Source organism: Xiphophorus hellerii, chromosome 22 (assembly GCF_003331165.1).
Source record: "Xiphophorus hellerii strain 12219 chromosome 22, Xiphophorus_hellerii-4.1, whole genome shotgun sequence".
Taxonomy (NCBI): Eukaryota; Metazoa; Chordata; class Actinopteri; order Cyprinodontiformes; family Poeciliidae; genus Xiphophorus; species Xiphophorus hellerii.
Genome location: NC_045693.1, coordinates 10,368,086 through 10,386,395, shown reverse-complemented (window position 1 = coordinate 10,386,395; position 18,310 = coordinate 10,368,086). Strand labels below are relative to the sequence as shown.

Below are 18,310 nucleotides of genomic sequence, written 5' to 3'. Positions count from 1 at the left end.
TTTAACTCCTGTTTCCTGTTAATGACGCACTGTCTGTGATTTTATGCCAGCAACACCCACAATGTTACCCAGCAAGCTATGCAGCTGTGCTTTGAAAAAAAAAAGTTTTTAAAATGGCCTATTTGTAAGCTTGGCTTGCATATCTGTATTATAGGTCATGCATATTAATATAAGCAGTTCTTCCAAATAAACTAAGTGTTTTTAACAATTAAATGACAATCACACGGCATCGGGTGCCTCGGTTAGTAAAGTCTGCAGAGGCTACAGTCCTCGAAGCGGTTGTCCTGGGTTTGATTCCCTGTCTCAGGTCATTTACGGCATGTCTTCCCTTTTTCCCTCAACCCTATTTTCTGTCAATTTACTTTTCATTAAAGACCAGTATAGCCTAAGAATATGTACAAATCTAAATAAAAATAATGTTGCCTGTAAAGAAAGACAATTTTGGCTGCTCCATTCTCTGGTCTCTCTGCGTCGTATTCAATAATCTTTCTTATTGGAGACATCTGGAAAGTGACTTGAATAAATGAATTGTTCTCTCACTCCTCAACAAATAGGAGATTCTATGGCAAGCCACTAATTTCTCCAAAAGCATGCTGCTTGTTCTCCTTTTTCAGCAACAGTTAACATCAGCTGCAAATGAATGTCACTGACTAATCCTCATTTGGACTCATGTATTTATGTATACAACGAGAGTTAAATGAGGAGGGTTACAATGTATAGCACTAGAGCAGATGCTCTATTTACAAACCATAAAGGCTCCCACATACTCACGTCCTCAAGTGGTTGTCTACATGAAGAAAAGTTTTTATGACTCATACCCAGTAAGCTGCTTGGTGGGAAACAGTGTTCAAATCAAACTATTATATATGCAACACCAAAATGATGAAGTTGAGCGTTGGCAAACTGTTGCAATGACGCGCAGTAGCTGGACTAACACTCTACGCCACACTACCATAGTCGGTATGTTCGACTATGACATTTCAACTGTTCACAGTTCACTGTTGACAGTGTGTGCCTATCCTTCAGAGACACAAAATTGTAAAAATTAATTAGATTTGACATGGCTAAAAATGTTTGTTTTACTCTGACTTGTGAGCTCCTATTTGAATCATAAGGTTTAAAACCAGTCCAGAATATTGCTTTGTTACTAGCAGATTTACACAGAAAGCAGATGAAACACGAGACATTAGATTTTGAGGAAGTCGACCAACTTTGTAAGTTTTGTCAGCACACAGTTAGATAGAACTGCTTTTGACATCAAAACATAAAGTACATGTGCTAGTTTTAGTTTCATAAAGTACATGTGGCTTTCTGTTGGAAATATAAACCATTGCCAGTAGGACCAAGGTATTAAATTGAGTCAAGTCAGACATACAAACACATATGTTAAAAGTAATTAAATCTCACATATTAGGTGACTTTTTATCAGAACTTTGCAGTAGCTTTCTTAACCTAGTAAAACCCATGTATGCTGAACCCATGTGGATCAGCATATTTTTGTGAGATAAAAGTTGGAAAAAGAAAACCCAAGAGTTTCAAGAAAAGCAGATAATGTGGCGTCTGCAACATCACTGGTGAGTGAATTAAGTGGGACACAATCATAATAATAATGTAGAATATGTAATATTAATGAAATCTAGTGTTATTTTACTGCCCTTTATAGCTAATGAGTTTCCAAGCATATATATAGCCTTGATATTTTTCACTTACTAGACCAGGACTCCGATTTAGCAAATGCCTAATCTTAAGTGACTATAAAACAAAAGAGACATCCACAAAAAACAGGAAAATATGCTAAACTATGACTATTTTTATAAACTAAAGAGCAAAAACACAACAAATATTTATGGATGTTTTTTCCAAAAAGATTATAAAAAGTAACCACCTAGTAATAGTTTATGCTTTGTCGCATTTTGCAGCAAACATATTATTCAAGCATGGCTTTATAGCTTAAAATAGTTTCATTATTCTTTACTTCTGTAAGCTAATATATTATGATGCATAGGGCTTGCTGTGTGCATCTCTTTTTCACATTCATCTTTTTAAGTACGTTAATAAACACTAACAATTTTTTTCAAAGATCCTATTTTGTCCTCAAAACAAGCTGAATACATGCTTCAGTTCTTGCATTCATCAGAAGGTGTGGCAAGAGTATTAATATAATAAGAAGACAAATATATAAAAAAAGAAAAAGGTAAACGGTCCACTAGAAGCTCAAGCAACTGAATGAATACAAAACAGCTCAGAGCTTTATCAAAGAACAACCCCATATGTCAATTTCTTCCACTGCCAAAAGTGAGCCAGCAGTTTGTTTTTCCACACTCGCCCTGTCAAGTTTTATTTAGAAATATGTTGCTGCTGGCAGCTATGTCAAGATCACCTCATTTCAGAGAGAAAAACACAATTAATAGATCTGAAGAGAGGGAGAATAGAAACAGGGTTCCTTGTGTGCTTTCTGAAATAATCATACAATCATATTAAGACGGCACACACAGCCCTCACTTTGAAATACAATACCCTGTTTGTCCTTGATTTAAGTGATGAGGAATGAGTCTCTGCTTGCTTTCTTATTTACCAGTTTTCGGCCTCAGTCTGTCAGGGTAATTTTTTCTTCTTTGGGCTGATTTAAATCTTTTACCAAAGCTTTGACCTTTCCTGATGACTGTCTGGGTCTGACACAAACCACAGATGATGAAGCATGGAAGAGCGAGGCTGTTTCTACTCCAGTGCTAAATTCTGCCTGTAGCAAAGAGGCAGGCAGGACAAAAGAGCAAAAAGGAAAAATAAGCAAAAAATTAATTAAGTAATTGAAAAAAATTAAACTTTTAAGTTGCTGATAAGTTGAACAAAGCAAATAATGCTTGATTATGATTTCTGCTCATCTGGAATAATCAAATTAAAACAAGCAGGATGATAAATACTTCAATCAGTTAAAATGAGTGACACTTTCTAATTCCTTCAGTAAGCCTTTGCTGCCAAAACTGTCACCCTATTTCAGTTGAAAAGCCACAATGTCAGTCACTTTAACTTGAATGTCTACTCTGACATCATCTAATTCCTGGCATATCAAACACTGAGGCAATGCCAAACCACCAGCATAATCAATTAAAATCTATTTTATTACTCTGCTGGCTAATCCATTAAAAACTATTGATTTTACTGGCGTGAAGAAGCATCAGGTAATCACTTAATGGGATGCTGTCACGATCTGATACATATCCTTGTTTTGTTTAAGGCCTGGTTTTTGACAGAAGTGAAGAGAACTAGAGAAATGTACAAAAAGTTTTGAGGACCAAAGATTTTCATATATATACATATTCAGTATATATAAACTAATCTTCAGCTTGAAATTACTTTGAAACATGCAGTAGGAGTCAAAAGTATTTGAGAAAACAAATGTCTCTCATTCCCATAAACCCAGCCTATGTACCACAACCTTAAAAATAAAATATCTATCTCTGTGAAATAAAACCGCTTCACGTTGTGCAACCAGAGTCCAGAGAAATGTTTAACAATCTACAAATATTATGTATAATAAAAACTGTTTTATGGTTTAGGCCCTTACACAAAGAAACATGTACTACTCTGCACCCAGAGGAATAAGACTGTGAAATGTAGAGAAGCACACACCTCCAAATTGCACATAGATTGGATGTTGTTGACAAGCAGTCAAGATAAACCGAGGTAGATACTCAATAAGGGGCATGTAATTCAATCTTGCAACAGCCACAGTGGGCCTTGTAAAAAGAACTCCAGGCTTCAGATCCTAATCATGATCAGCAAAAATAAACAAAAAACACTTTTGGATTTAGTGTCCCTGCTATCTTCTGTTTTTGCTACAATTGAGCCTAATGATTAAAATTACTATTACAGATTGCACGCTCAACAGCGTGCATCATTTTGTAAAAAATACCTTTCACCTGCATCTTCTCATGCAAATAGTGAATTGATTAAACTTATGCTGTTTATTCTTCAACAAAATGACTGGGACAGAAAGTTTATGTGAAGCAAACTGTTATTTAGACAAAACCAGACACTGATATAACATTCTTTACACAGGAATAGGATGACTGACATAATACTGTGGCAATAACAAAAACCTATGTACCAATTACTAAGAACAGAAGAGACAAGACTGCCTTTACAACAGGAATGGAGTTGTGCAGATTTGCTGCAAAACAGCAATGTTTGAACAATCTTGAAGGCTCTGTAAGCAATATGGTGTGAAGGGGAACAACTCAATGATGTCAATTGCTAAATGTTAACAATATTTAAAACTTTCACTAACTTTTACCACATTTGGCCAAAAGGTGAATAGATACCTTTACTGCTATGATACCTGCTTCAATTCTGTATACATGAAGTATTTAAAACTTAAGACTAAGCTTAAAAAAAGGTGATGATGGAAAATGTCTGAAAAGAGATGGGATTTTCTGCCACTAGAGACAAATAAATAAGTCATATCAATTTCTATAAAAGAACTAAAGTCAGAAACTCCATTCAACAGAAAAATCTATATTAAAACTCATAAAACTAAACTTTTTTATTCTTATTTTATTTTGCATCAATCCTGTACAACCACTATGCAACTTTGCTTATACTATATGAGGGCTGGAGTTAATTAGGACAGTCAGTGGCATATATGGAATCATGACCTACGATTCCTGGTTTAAATTATTATTTCTATCTCTGGCTGCTCATTAGAAGTGACTCAGCATGTCCTCCTGCACTCGTACCATAAGGCTTTGCCTGACACATCGGCTTGTTGCTGATTTTCTTTGCTTACAGTGTATCCGGAAATTGGTCACCAGGGAAATTATTTTGCTGCCGAGACTCCTCCCTAATCTATCACGTCACTTTTAAGTGGAGCATCTTTCCTCTAAGCATCTCAACACAAAGTCAGAATGCATCACAACACAAGATAGTTTCTGTATATCATTAGGGAAGCCACAGTGCTGTGAAAAAGTATTTGCTTCCTTTTTTGTTTGTCATACTTATACGTTTCAGATCATGAAACAAAAGTTCACATCAGGCAAAGATACAATAGTAAAATTATGATTAACACATCATGCACTGATCTAAAGAAATTCATGCTCTATCTGGGAAGTGTCTAAAAGTCATTTCTAAGGCTCTGAGAGACCAGTGAGCCATAGCAGGAGGCATGTTCTACAAATGGAGAAAACGTTGCAAACAAAATTACTTTAGAAGCACATAAATCACTCATCTAAGAGGTTACGAAAGGTCAAGGTTACAAAATTAAGATCAATATTCATGATTCAAAAAACAGTCCATAACCTATTGCTTACCAATAAACAAAAGGACCATCTCATATTAGCCACAAAATACACGAATGACCCACTTTTTCGAATGCATATTTGGTGGACTAACAAGACAAAAGATAATTATTTTAAAAAGTGTACCTGCAAGTACATCTGTCAAAATGAACAGCACTTCAGAAAAGGAGAAGAAAATGTTACGGTGCTGGAAGTGTGATGGTCTGTTGGCTGCTTCGTTCTGTCTGGACCTGGTCAACTTAACATGATTTAAAAGCCTAACAGACAATCTGAAATATTTAACAGTGACAAAAAAGCAAAAACAGAACCAATTGACAAAATGTATGATGTGTTTTTATTCATTTCTATTATTTAAAAATGTGAAGAAAGAGCCCTTTTTAAGTAATGATTTATTAATTGGTGTGACTAACTCACTGAAGACAGTGCTCAATAAAGTCACCATTATTTCACTGCGAGATCTGATTCCCTGCAGGTTCCAGTCATTTGTTAAGCAGCAGGAAGTGACACAGTAAGGCTCAACCTGCAGTAAAATGCAGAAGAGTTCCACTGTAGGTTCTTCACTTTCCCATGCTGCTTGCACAGAAGAGTAGCCATAAGCACATAGGTTAAAGGGAGAGAAAGACACGCCAAGTGACTACAGGATTCTGCCAGGGGAGCGCTCGGTCTCGGCTGGCTGAGTAAATAGCACTGGACCCGGGGTACTGCCCCTGTAGGCTGAGGCCTTGTAGCCTGTTTGCAGATGGAATCTATGCTTATAAATCACAGCAGCATGGGGAGACCCAGCGCAAATATGACCACAAGGCTGTTATTATTCACAAGTGTTACCACAGCGTGGAATTACATCAGGGTAGAAAATGAATCCAAGACAATCTTCTTTGTTGACTGCTGTAAGTCTTAAGCCTGCTTCCTCTGCTGTAATCAGATACATGCTGCTGCTGCAAAATGCACATCGCAGTTACAGATCAGGGTGTTTAAGTAGCACACATTAACACTCTTTTATTCAGCATAATACCTCGGCCTATATTCCAACACGAGCGTTGATTGACTGTCATTATGCTAAATGGAGGATGGAGAAACGCAGGGGATAGGAAACCTGGCACCTAATGGCCCGAGACCCACCAACCGTTTTTATACCTGCTTTGATTAAATGAAACTATTATCCCAATGATATCTGTCCATAAGGACTCAGCACAGTTGGCTGTGCAGAAAGCAACACGCTGTCCATGATACTCGGCGTACAACAGTTTATTCAATTTAAGCTGTAAGTAGAAGAATTCTTGTTGTTTTGAGCCACAACTGGTTTTCCCCTTCTTCTTAGCAATTACATGTGAAAAAAAGCACCAACAACAAGTGTTTTCGATGTCATCTAATGGAAAAGTAACATGAAAAAATCCAGCTAGGAAGAAACTGCTACCAGAGCTGATGACAGTGTTTTTGTTGACATAGACATGTATCTGATTTCACCACATTGGTGTGAATTTTTATCAGCACAGAAAAAAAAAACTGTGAAACATCAAAGGAAAATACACAACATTAAAATATGATCACTCTCAGTTTGGTCCATAAGTGCAGTATTCACTTGCCTGATTTATTTCAACTAAACATAATGTTAGACTGGTTTTAACTATACAAAAATGTATAAAAAAAAAAAAAAAAGTATTAGACCCTTCCAGATTTATACTGATTTTTTTCCTTTTTGCCCTATCCATTAAAACATGAATTGAATTAAATTTTTAACAACAATTTTTTGTTCCGTTTCACAAGAAAGATGCTGCCTGACAACATAAAGTACCGGTAGGCTAAAAGAGTCATCATAAGGAATTCAGAAACATATCATAAAAAAGTTATGATACCCATCAGACTGGACAAAGCTAATCTAGTGAACCCCGGTAAATGCCATTATCCACTCCTTCCGAGGGGTGGTCAGCTAAGAAAAATTACAAGAAAATTGTACCAACAAATGGAATTGGCATCTACTCTTCCGACACCCCGCCTTTGCTGTTAACAACTGTTCTTAGGAGAGTTGAATTGAGAAGTAGTTGGTATAATAAACTTAGCAGACTTGAAGTTCCATCAGGTCTTTGCTAATTGCTGCTGCCACTAGTCTCGAGAATCTGTGTGGGAGAATGCTCTGTGGGGCAGAAGCTCGGCTGAAGACTGTAGTCCCAAAAAGGTGCTTTGGGTACATAAGCAGATAGGAAGCGTTTAGGCACCCCTGAGTGATTGCCACATGAGATTCAATCATTTCTTCAAAATGCATGAAAGAATCAAAGCAACATGAGCATAATTTAAGTGTGACATAAAAGCAGATGGATGCAAATACTTCTTTGTAGCAATGTATAAATTGTCTGTACAATCAGCAATGGCTGATAGAGAAGTAGATTGCACAAATCATAATTTTTCATTCCCACCTTTAATAGTGCTGTAAAAAGTAAAAAGCTGAATGTTGTTGCTTGATGTACTCCAACGAAAAGGAGGTCAGGCGTACAAGGTTCAGAAAACTAACAAGCAGCTTTACTGAAAACAAATCTCTAATAACCACAGGAATATATAAAATCCTTCAGGTCATTGTAAGAACTCAGATTGTGCTAAATATAAAAAGCTCAAAACGTGTCCATTTGAATCCAACAGATACAAGCAGTTTGCACCTATTTTTGCATCAGTCCATTATAAAAGTGATCCAAGAAGTACAAAATTTTCCTCAATATATTTCTGCAAGGAAACACATAGAATTTGTTTTAAGAATTGTGGACCAATAAGTAAATCATGAAATCAGGTTAAGCATATAGTATATTATAAACTTAATATATGTGGTGTGCAAAAATATAAACCATACAAACGTCTGACCTAGTTAGTAGGATAGAAACATATGAGTACATCCTGTTAATTTCACTTAATAAAAATGCTCTAAGATTTAATGGTTTTTTATTATTATTTAACACAGCATCTGTTTGACAGGTCCACAATCCCTATGTTTGATTAATACATTTTAAACATTAGTAAAACAAGAAAAACGAAAGTATTACAAACACAGTTTAGAAAATGTATTTAATTGGTGAAGTGATTCAGAACAGCTCAAGAATTAATTACAACTTCTAGGGAATAACCTTTTTGTAAACACTCTTCCGTTTTCTTCGACATGCAAAATAACAGCAGATTCCACTAGCCCGCATTTTTTTCCATTCTATCTGCAACACACTAACAGCTCTAGTCTTTGACAATGCCACAATATTCAATCTGGCTGTGATTTACAAATACATAAAGGCAACAATGTTTGCTCAGTAGAGCTATTTCAGAAGCAGACCTTCCTTTGGGTGTAATTTGAGAATCGGAAAGACTCAAACTCTGGTTTTGAGATAATAAGGGCCCACAAATAGCTTAATCACTGAGAGTCTAAAAACAACTAGGTAATAGCTGGACAGAATTACTCTCTTTGGTGATAATGAAAATCAGGGTTTTCCATGATTGCTGTCATCACACTCAGTTCCACAGCACTGAGCCCATCTGCACATGCAATGGATGCTGTGTTGCAGGGGAAGAAAGACAGGTCACTACATGTTGGTGAGCCAAACAGTGACAGCAGTGAGATGAATGGGCTGAAAGAAGGTGTAAAGGCTGCAAGTCTGCGGATGGTGCAGGGCAGTGGAGCCGATACAAGCAGATAGCAAAGTGATGGCTGCTGGAGTCGCTGGTCCATGACCACCTATATGCTTGATCAACCATAGTTCACCCAGAAGGCCAAGGCTGTAGAGAGCAGCCAGAAGACTTTTTTAAAATACAATTTGTTCAAGCTTTGACAACAAAAGGAAAGTTTAGAAATTTAACATCGATAATAGAATAGAAACTAGGACATGGAGTGTGGATTCACCGTCTTATCTCTTTAAAGTACATGTGATTGTTTTCACTTTTAGCAATCTATGTTATTTCTAAGTTCACCTGATTACACTAACATTATCATCTTAAAGACATGAAATCATAGGAAACAAAACATAACTCAGCTCTGTGTGTGAGGCCTCCTCTTTAGGTCAAATTAATATTTTACAACTGACCACCAGGCAAAAACCAAACAAGACTGACAAAATGCTGAAGAGAATGCCAGCTTAGCTCCACTCTACACCTAATCAATACACCTGGAGTCAAACAGGCTAAAGAAATACTCCATTCATCAAATGTCTTTCAGTTATTTGAATGCACCAAATAGATTCAGTCGGATGGCTGTGTCTGCTGATCTAAAATACTCACTGGTGTAACTTCAGATTGACAGAGAGGCTCACAGACTGGTGGCTTTTTATGTCTCATCAAACGTCACTGTTATAAAATACCCTGAATTCAAAAATAGAGACTGAAACCTTTATTTGCTGAAGGGAACCCAACATAGAGGCTTTTGTTCGAGACAAAGAAGATCTCACCTGTTTTACCCTCAGTGCTCCAGTAAAAAGCTCTCCTTTGGTGCATCCGTTCTATATAATTTGCAGCATTTAATCTTAAACAGGATTTTATTTAGACACTAAAAATATATCAAAATACCCACATTATTGCTCCAACAAGATTATATTTTTTATGATAAAATTGAGATGAACAAGAGGGAACACAGCATTGTAATCAACCAGTCTGATCAGTGAACTCACTTAAGATCTATTGGAAATATTTTGAAAATCTTATTTTACATGGAACACATAGCTAGATTAACTGACCAAATCAATCTAAAAATACTGATAAAAAATGACCAACACCGTTTATTTTAATGTCAGCTTTGAAAATCATTTTGTATTTTTAATAAAGTAGAATAAGCATGGCAGTGACGAACGAAGTGAATAAGATGTGGTGTAATTTAGATGGGATTTATATGTACACACATATTTGCTATGTAACCTTAATGATTTGATTTTATTAGTAGATTTCTGGTGACGCAGAAAAAAACTGTACAACTATATTTGTTGGTCCTTGTAGCTTTTACTTAGAAATTATTAATAAATTCCACTATAGCAATTGTTATTGCAAGTAGTTTAGACAGTTCAGAGCTTCAAGAAATCAGTGCTTGGAAACGGAACTATGATTGGTGCATCTTTATAATACACTCTCACCTTCCTTTTTATCTTTTTGCCTTTTACTTGAACACATCGGATTGTCATGTCCTGGATGATTGGTAATCAACACGAGCATATTTGATATATTATATTACATTATGTTATATTATATTATGTTGTATTATATTCTATTATCAATACGGTACAATAGGTCACAGAACATATAATCATTTTTAATGCTGACTTTTGACATCTATTTCATCTCTCCAGCTTTAAAATGTGGTGCTTGATTAAAATCCATAACCTCAACATAATTGTGATGATCCTATAAAATCCTTACTATTGTATTCGTCACAAGAGCTGTGACATTATAAACTGTATTCTTATTGAAGCATAAGAATGAAGCAAAGAGTACATGCAGGAGAACGTAATAGGGGTAATCCTGAGGATACTGTTTGATTTGAATATCTGAACATTAACATAAAGCAGCAGACGACATCATTCAGTACGCCTCAGGGCCTGTAAGCCTGTGATTATTCCTGCAAGTGCTTAAAAAGTGTAACAGCATGTCTGCATGTTGTGTTGCAGAAGAAATCATATGCGTGTTGGAAGCCTAAATTACAGGTGGTCATAAAGGATACAAAGAAGAAAATTGGCAGATTCTGTCATAATCCAACAAGACATATGTTTATGTGTCCAAGAATGAACAGGCATTTGAAAGGCTGGAGGTAAAGACACCAACTATGCTGTATGTTTCTGTGTGGAAGGCTAGACGTGAACACATATGAATTTTAAAATACCTATATTCCATTTATTCAATGGAGAATGGAGAAAACATACAGCTGGAGAGTTAAAACGAGGAATAGCTCCGTAATTCAGTCCCTGATGTTCACAAATAAAAAAGATTATTCCCGAGTGGTTGATCTAAAGTGAAGTAAAGCAACCATTAACGAGCAATTTTCAAGAGACATTAATTTCCATTTATAAATCAACTTCAATACCACATTTAATCAGAGAACTAAAAAAAAGAAAAAAAAGAAAAAAGGAACATTTCTGGTCTTTCAATGTGAAAGCTATCCTGTGGTACCCTCCCAACATAAGGCCACTAATTAAACTTTTCTTTTCCTTTTCAAAGCATCCTTCAACATTTCAAAAGCACCATATCAAAGAGGCTTCAAAGTCAAAACCCCACTGAATTTTGAGTTGACAGAGCAGCATACATATGAAGACAAGTGACTTGCTACTTGCCCCCCTCGTCTTTGAGCAGAACCAGTGTAAGACTAAAATCCTCACTGCTGCATTATGCATACTAATGTCTGCAGAAGAAAAACAACTTGGCTTTTCTGGGGTTGTCTCGGTAAAAAAAATAAAAAGAGTCTTACCAACATTTCCAAACTGACAAAAAGATATTTAAACTCAGTAAATGCCAGTGTCTTCAACTGAAAACATTATGAACTTCTCATTTTCTGTTTGCACGTATTTATTTGACTGAAAGTTTATGAATAATCTAAAAGGTGATGTATTTGGGCTTAGCATTTTTTTTTTTTTTTTTTACTTTTATTTTACAAAGTCAGTTTGGGACGTTGAAGGGCTAAAATGAATCTGTTCATTACAGATAGTTCTGTGAAGGCTCACATAATGCCTCACTGTAGTATTCCATCGCCAGTAACAGGTAGGTATGTCATGGGCACAGTTTATCTGATGTTTAATATACTTGTTGGCCTTATTTTGAAGCTGAGTACAACAATAGGGTGCAAAAGAAACACATTGTGGTAAAAAATTGTCTAGAAATTGTCTGCAAAGCCACCACACCCTACAATTTATTTTTATAAATAAAAAATGAAATAAATAAATAAGTTTATTTATTTCAAACAGGTTTTTTAAACAAAGAAAACAACAAAACAGTAGGACAAGAGAAGAATTGTGCATACACAGCCAAGATCAAAATAACAAGTTTACCTCTACTTTTCTAATTGAAAAGGAGTATGAAGAACTAGCGAACACTTATTTAATTCTACCCTTTAGGTCAATATTATTTAATATATCACTCTCCGACTCAGTCGTTATCAGAAATGGGTAATTAAAAACATGTTGTGGTATTCAAATGCCTGTTCACTTTTGCCCATATGGCATATGCCTGTTCTGTGCTGAACTACCAACAAATAAATTATATTACCGTACACAAAAACAAAATGATTACACAATTTCTCTCCTAACAGAAAAAAGCAACAATATTAGCAATAATCTACAGTTATTAAGATTATTGTAACTGAAGTAACATTGTGAAAAAGTTACAGAATGGGCTTAATTAGAGAAATGTTGGTTATTGAGTGGGAGGTAAGGTGAGAAAGTGATGTAGGAGGCACTGTTCATGTAAGAACTGCCACTGTTAAGAAATAACGGACTATGGCTTCTGGATTAATCTATTAATAAAGGGTCTGTCACATCAAATAGATTAGATTAGTTCTATCTCTACAGTTAAATTAAATAAATCCTGTAAGAATCAACAACTTATACAATGACGGTCCCTGAAAACAGTAGTAAACTATAATTAATTCTGTTTTGTTCAGCAACATTTTTTTGCCATGACTAGAGGATTGATCCTCTTTTTCTACAGCTAATAAAACAAGTTTGTACTAAAACCATCTTTGGGAGTTTTATCTTGTTATAAACTAAAAATTACAACATAGTAGGTGGTTTTCACATCGAACAAAACACAGATAAATGATCTGCTGAGAACCATAACAGATGTTTTAGAAAAGACACAAATGAACTCTTCAAAGCACAAATACAGCATAAAAACTCAATATTTGCTTTGGAATTTGGCTCTCTGTAGTGAACCATTAAAAGCAGAGTAAATACAAAATGATCCGTAAATCATGGGGGCATGATTTCCAATTTAGAAGAGTAAAAGCCTATTTCTTTAATAGCATAAGAAAAGAAATATAGCATACCACTGGGTGAGTCTGTTTCTTCTGATATCTTTATTGGCCCTGTGCTTCAGGAATAATTATTCCAAGACTTGAAGGTAGGGATGTTGTTGTCAACAGGGAATTTAATGGACTTAATGAACTCTTTTTGTTAACAGAAGCTCAGGATGCTCAATGATTGCCTTCATCGCCCTCTGTAGTTTACCCTGTTTGCACAATTCCACTGGTGCAAAGCTATTTTTTTTCATGTGATGCAATGTTTTTAGAAGGAATAAAAGAGAGGAGGCAGAATGTTTATGAGGCAAGGTAGACTGGAGTGAGACAAATAAGCAGGGAAGGGGGAAAATGCAGCAAGGCGGACTGATAACTAGAATCCTGGATACCTGAAAGAGCTGTTTTTTAACTTCTGTTCGGAGGGTAGAGATTTCCCTCTGCTGCCAGGGTTTATGCTTGGCTAAGCTAAACACGTGACTGATCTATCTCTGTGCTGAATGTGCAGAGATGAAATTGATATTGATCCCCCTATGCAGTGCTCAATAAATCAACAACTAACCCAGAAAGAAATTCAAAGTTTCCTTTAAAACATAGATACATACATAATCACAGATCTCGGAAATATACAGAGCTTTGATTTCAAATCTTTATTAATAGTATTCAGCAGCATTCTTCTCAATAGTCAGTGAAATGTTTATTTTTGTGTACTTACACCATCTGCTGGTTTGTAGCAAATAAATTTCAGGTTCACACGAGCAGTCATAGAAACCACAATATGAGTGTTATAAAAACCTATTTGTTCGTGTAGTCTATGAGCTTGAGCAGTCCACCTTAAATCTCCCCCCAACCTAAACCCATAAATCTAAGTGTGCCCTGAGGTAAGAGCAACCTTCGCTAATTAACAGTAGCAGGATGAGAGGTTAAGGCCTGTGTCGTATTAGCGTGTGAAAACACTATTTTTCAATTTACACTCCATACTCTTAAGTAATGAAGTTTGCTGTGCTGTGTGTACAAATACAAAAGCATTCAGTCCATTGAGAATTAAAAAATACAAGATTCCAGAAACGGTTTACCTCGGCAGTGGGACCATAACAGTGTTCAAAACGCGATGAGTGAACAGCCTGTACAGAACTGACACTGGAGATATGATGTCTGCCTCGGGGAATGTCTATAAAACAAGATCACGGATCCAAACCAAAGCTCATTTCTAGCACACGGCACAGAATTGGTTTTCGTTGAATATCTTTCAGTCCTTAAAAGGACTTTTGAAGAAGGACACAGTAAGCTCTGAGGAGGTCAGCCTTCCCTCTGTGCAGACCTATGAGCCATTTCTCCCTTACTTTGAACTGAGCTATGAAGATGGTGCAGCAGGGAAAGACTCAGGAGTGGGCGGATTAGGGACAGGAGGGACCAGGAGAGAGGCGGCTCGGCATGTATTCATTTTATCTTCATTTTGGCCAGGAAGGCAAACGGCAATCAAACCACTGACCTTTCTGAGGTGCTGAGTTTTTTTTTAATTATTATTATTTAAGCTAAGAAATCCTACAAAGCAGAGATTTAGCTTTATTAAAAGTTCTTCATGAGGGAAAAAAATAAAGTACAATCTGTTTAATGTACGTTACTATCCTATAAGATATGAAGATTTACACTTCAAGTTGTTTTCAAATTTCTTAATAGCTGTTAGCCTTCCACTGCTCTGAGGTTTTAGTCACTTTATTACAAAATCTCTGTGATAGGACATCTTTTCAAAAGAAGACATTATGTAAAGTAAACTTTCTTTCAGCTTTAGTCGTGTTATAATGTTATTCACTAAAAGACATACATGGAATGTTGCTTTCATGCATTCATGCATGTTTGAACAAATCCTTGAATGTCCCATGGCAGTCATTCGGGAGTACTTTAACACCTGCTCTTTCAATGCTCTGCCTATTTACTCAAAGATCTACAAATACAAAGTGTTAAACATTTTATGATGGCTCTGATTAAGCCTACAACTATATTTGTTGGTCCCTAAAATATAACAATGTAAGATTGTGTATTAGTTTAATCGTGTCATAAGTAGTAGTTGCTAGTTCACTCACACTTAGTGCACTAACTGGAGCTCTAATGATATTCATACCTGCAGTAAAAATAAAGGTGGTCTTGTGTTTAAGTTTCCATTTGACAAGGTTTGTGAAAGGTGGCAAGAGAGCATCTTTGTTTAATGTTTTTCTTCTAATGAGCCTTCAGCACCCTGCTTTGCTCAAGATGTGTGAAGCAAGACACAGATTCAGACCCATCTGCTGAAGGAAATATTATTTTTCTCCTTACAAATTGAAAATAAGACTTCAAATCAGTTTTAGGATCTTAAGAGAATCACACAACAAATTATGGCACTTCTAAAATAACTATTAAAAAACACCTTTTTGAATATCCAATGAATAATCAAATGTTTTGACAGAAGGTCAGCAACGTATCAGGATTTGGAAAGAGCCTCCTGGAGGTTGCTTCTATGAGAATCAAGCAAATTAGGGTTGAGGTAAAACTGAAGAATAATTTAAGAATTGTACAATTTTTTATTGAAAGCCACTCTTAAAGACTTCTTTTAAGCAATTTTGTACCGAGTGGTGCTGTGTGAAAGGATAGGTGCTGCCATTAGGACATCTTTCCTAAATTAAAAGGCTTGTTATTTGATCACTAAAACCCAAATAACAATTTACAAAAGTACTACTATAAATTAAACAGACTTTTACGTTTAAGGACATATTAAAATAACTTAAGGGAGGAATATTTTCATTGCTAATATAATATAGCCACTATTTTAGGGACTACAGGGCCATAGCAGTTGGGGCTCTTCCAGTTCTCAAAATCTCTTTGGGTCATCCAGTGATGGTAAACTGAGGTGGCATTTAAGATAACTTATCTTTGTGTCCACATTTTCATTCATCTGTAAGTGTACATACAGCAAATCCTTCCACAGTCATCTAAGTATTGTTGAGCCTTCTTTATAGCCTGAAGGCATCCCATAATAAATGTGCAGTGTCACATGGAGAGCTACTTTTATTTATGGCAGGTATTCGGATAATAGAGATAAGCAGATGGGAGACTCCTGGAGGCTTGCTGTCATGAAGTAGCAGACTCACCTGTAAACTAGTAAAGACTTAACACCAAAGCGGTTCTAGCGTTTAACCAGAGTATGTGGTAGGCCAGTTCTTTATCGTTTTTAATATAGGAACAGGTTTGTTTCTCATCAGTCAGACAAGGCGGAGTCACTTTCTTACATCTTTAAAAAACTCTTTCCCAATAAACATTTGACATTTCCACAATTGTATCCCGATTTTGGTTTTTTGCTATTGAATTGGATCAATACAAACAGCTCTGGTAATGGGCTTATATTCAGCCATGTTAAAAAGGAATAACATTATATCATGATAAAAAAAAAAGACTTTGAAAAGTTGATTTTGCATAATACCGCCTCTTTAAGAGAGCAGTTCATAGTTGTGGACCACAAGTAAAATAAAATGTCTTACTAATTATTTTGGGTGCTCATTAGGATGTCTGGAACATGTGTACATATGTCCTTTTTTGTGCAACACTTGTATAAATGCTAAATAATTTTATATTATATTTAATATTACACTTTCATAAAACCTTACAAAAACCGAAAGAAAAAAAATCTGAAAACCTTTTCATTACCAAAATGTAAAAAAAAAAAAGAAAAAAGGTTGAACTTTTTTTTAAAAATGTTTTTAAGATCCTTTCTCTAGGTTTTTACCGCTCCTTTAAGAGACGAGTCCATAGTTGTAGACTACAAGTAAAAGTAAAATGTCTTAGTAATTATGTTGGGTGCTCATTTTCCTAATTAAATACTTTTAAATCCCCAAAGAACTTTTATTTCATTCAGTACAAGCAATTATGTTTATGTTTTACTTACTTGAGTGTCAGCTGTGTGTCACCAATGTAGAGTCTGATACCAGGGTGTTTATGTAAATTACATTGGCACTGTTACATCCTGGGTAACAGAAAATCCCCAGAACCTACCCTGGACTCTCAAGGGTTAAATGCAGAGAAAATGTTAGATTACTTTATTAATTACTGGTGAACCAGAGAAAATGTACAAACATGCACAAATATTTAACTTGGTGAGGATCTGTTATGTCGATGCATTTGACAGTGGTCATCATTAAAGTGCCTAATAGACCATGTAGGACGTGACAGACAGGCTGGGCAGAGGGGAGGATCCTGGGAGAGCGTGACCTTCATGTGGAGACAGCTCTGTCACACCAGGTTCAGGAAGGTAGCCAGCATAGCCTGAGCCAGACAATGCATTGCTACAGCCAACCAAGCAGAACAACAAACCCCCAACTGCAGACTAAATGTAAATATATATATATATATATATATATATATATATATATATATATATATATAGGCTCCTGCATGAGATAAAATACTTAGATTTTGTCTACATTATCTTAATTTATCTGGGTGGTTACCAGAGATTATTTCCAAACAAATATTAAGAATTACACAGATTTCTATTTTACACAGTCACCACTGTTAATAATATAAAACAAATCTATTGAACAATAATCAGCAGAAAGATACAGGGGCAGCCATCTACTCAGTGAGTCTACAGAATATTTGTTAAATGTTACAAAATATAAGAGCAATTTCAAAAAAAGGGTAAAAACTCAGAAAGGCCACAGGTGCATTTTGAAATGAGAAAGAATGAGGGTGAACTAAAATTCCCCATACATCCACGAGGAAAGAGAAGGGAGCTGCCACTCAAGGTCATGGTGAATTGCTGCGCTGCTCTGCAGATTGATTGGAATTATGGGGAGCAGCTGGCTGAAAGGAAACCGGAAGGTGACTGAAGAAATCACCAGGTGGCTCCCATGAATTTATGACACCATCCAACCGGCCTCTATTTTCAGTGGTCCATACAAACCAAAAGCAGTTTTTGAAGTGGTGACATCTGGACTGATTCCCATGTCAGCTAATGTACAACTGTGTACAATGTGGTCAGTGAACAGATTAATGGCACTGGTTTGAAAGAACTTTCTGGATAACTTTTCACAAATGG

The 18,310-nt window shown here is 35.9% G+C and overlaps 1 protein-coding gene across 2 annotated transcripts in view; it reads right to left on the bottom strand.

Annotated features, from left to right (window-relative positions):
* macrod2 (mono-ADP ribosylhydrolase 2) overlaps positions 1–18,310 on the bottom strand; it is a 477,335-nt gene that overhangs the window by 126,855 nt on the left and 332,170 nt on the right. The window lies entirely within an intron of this gene.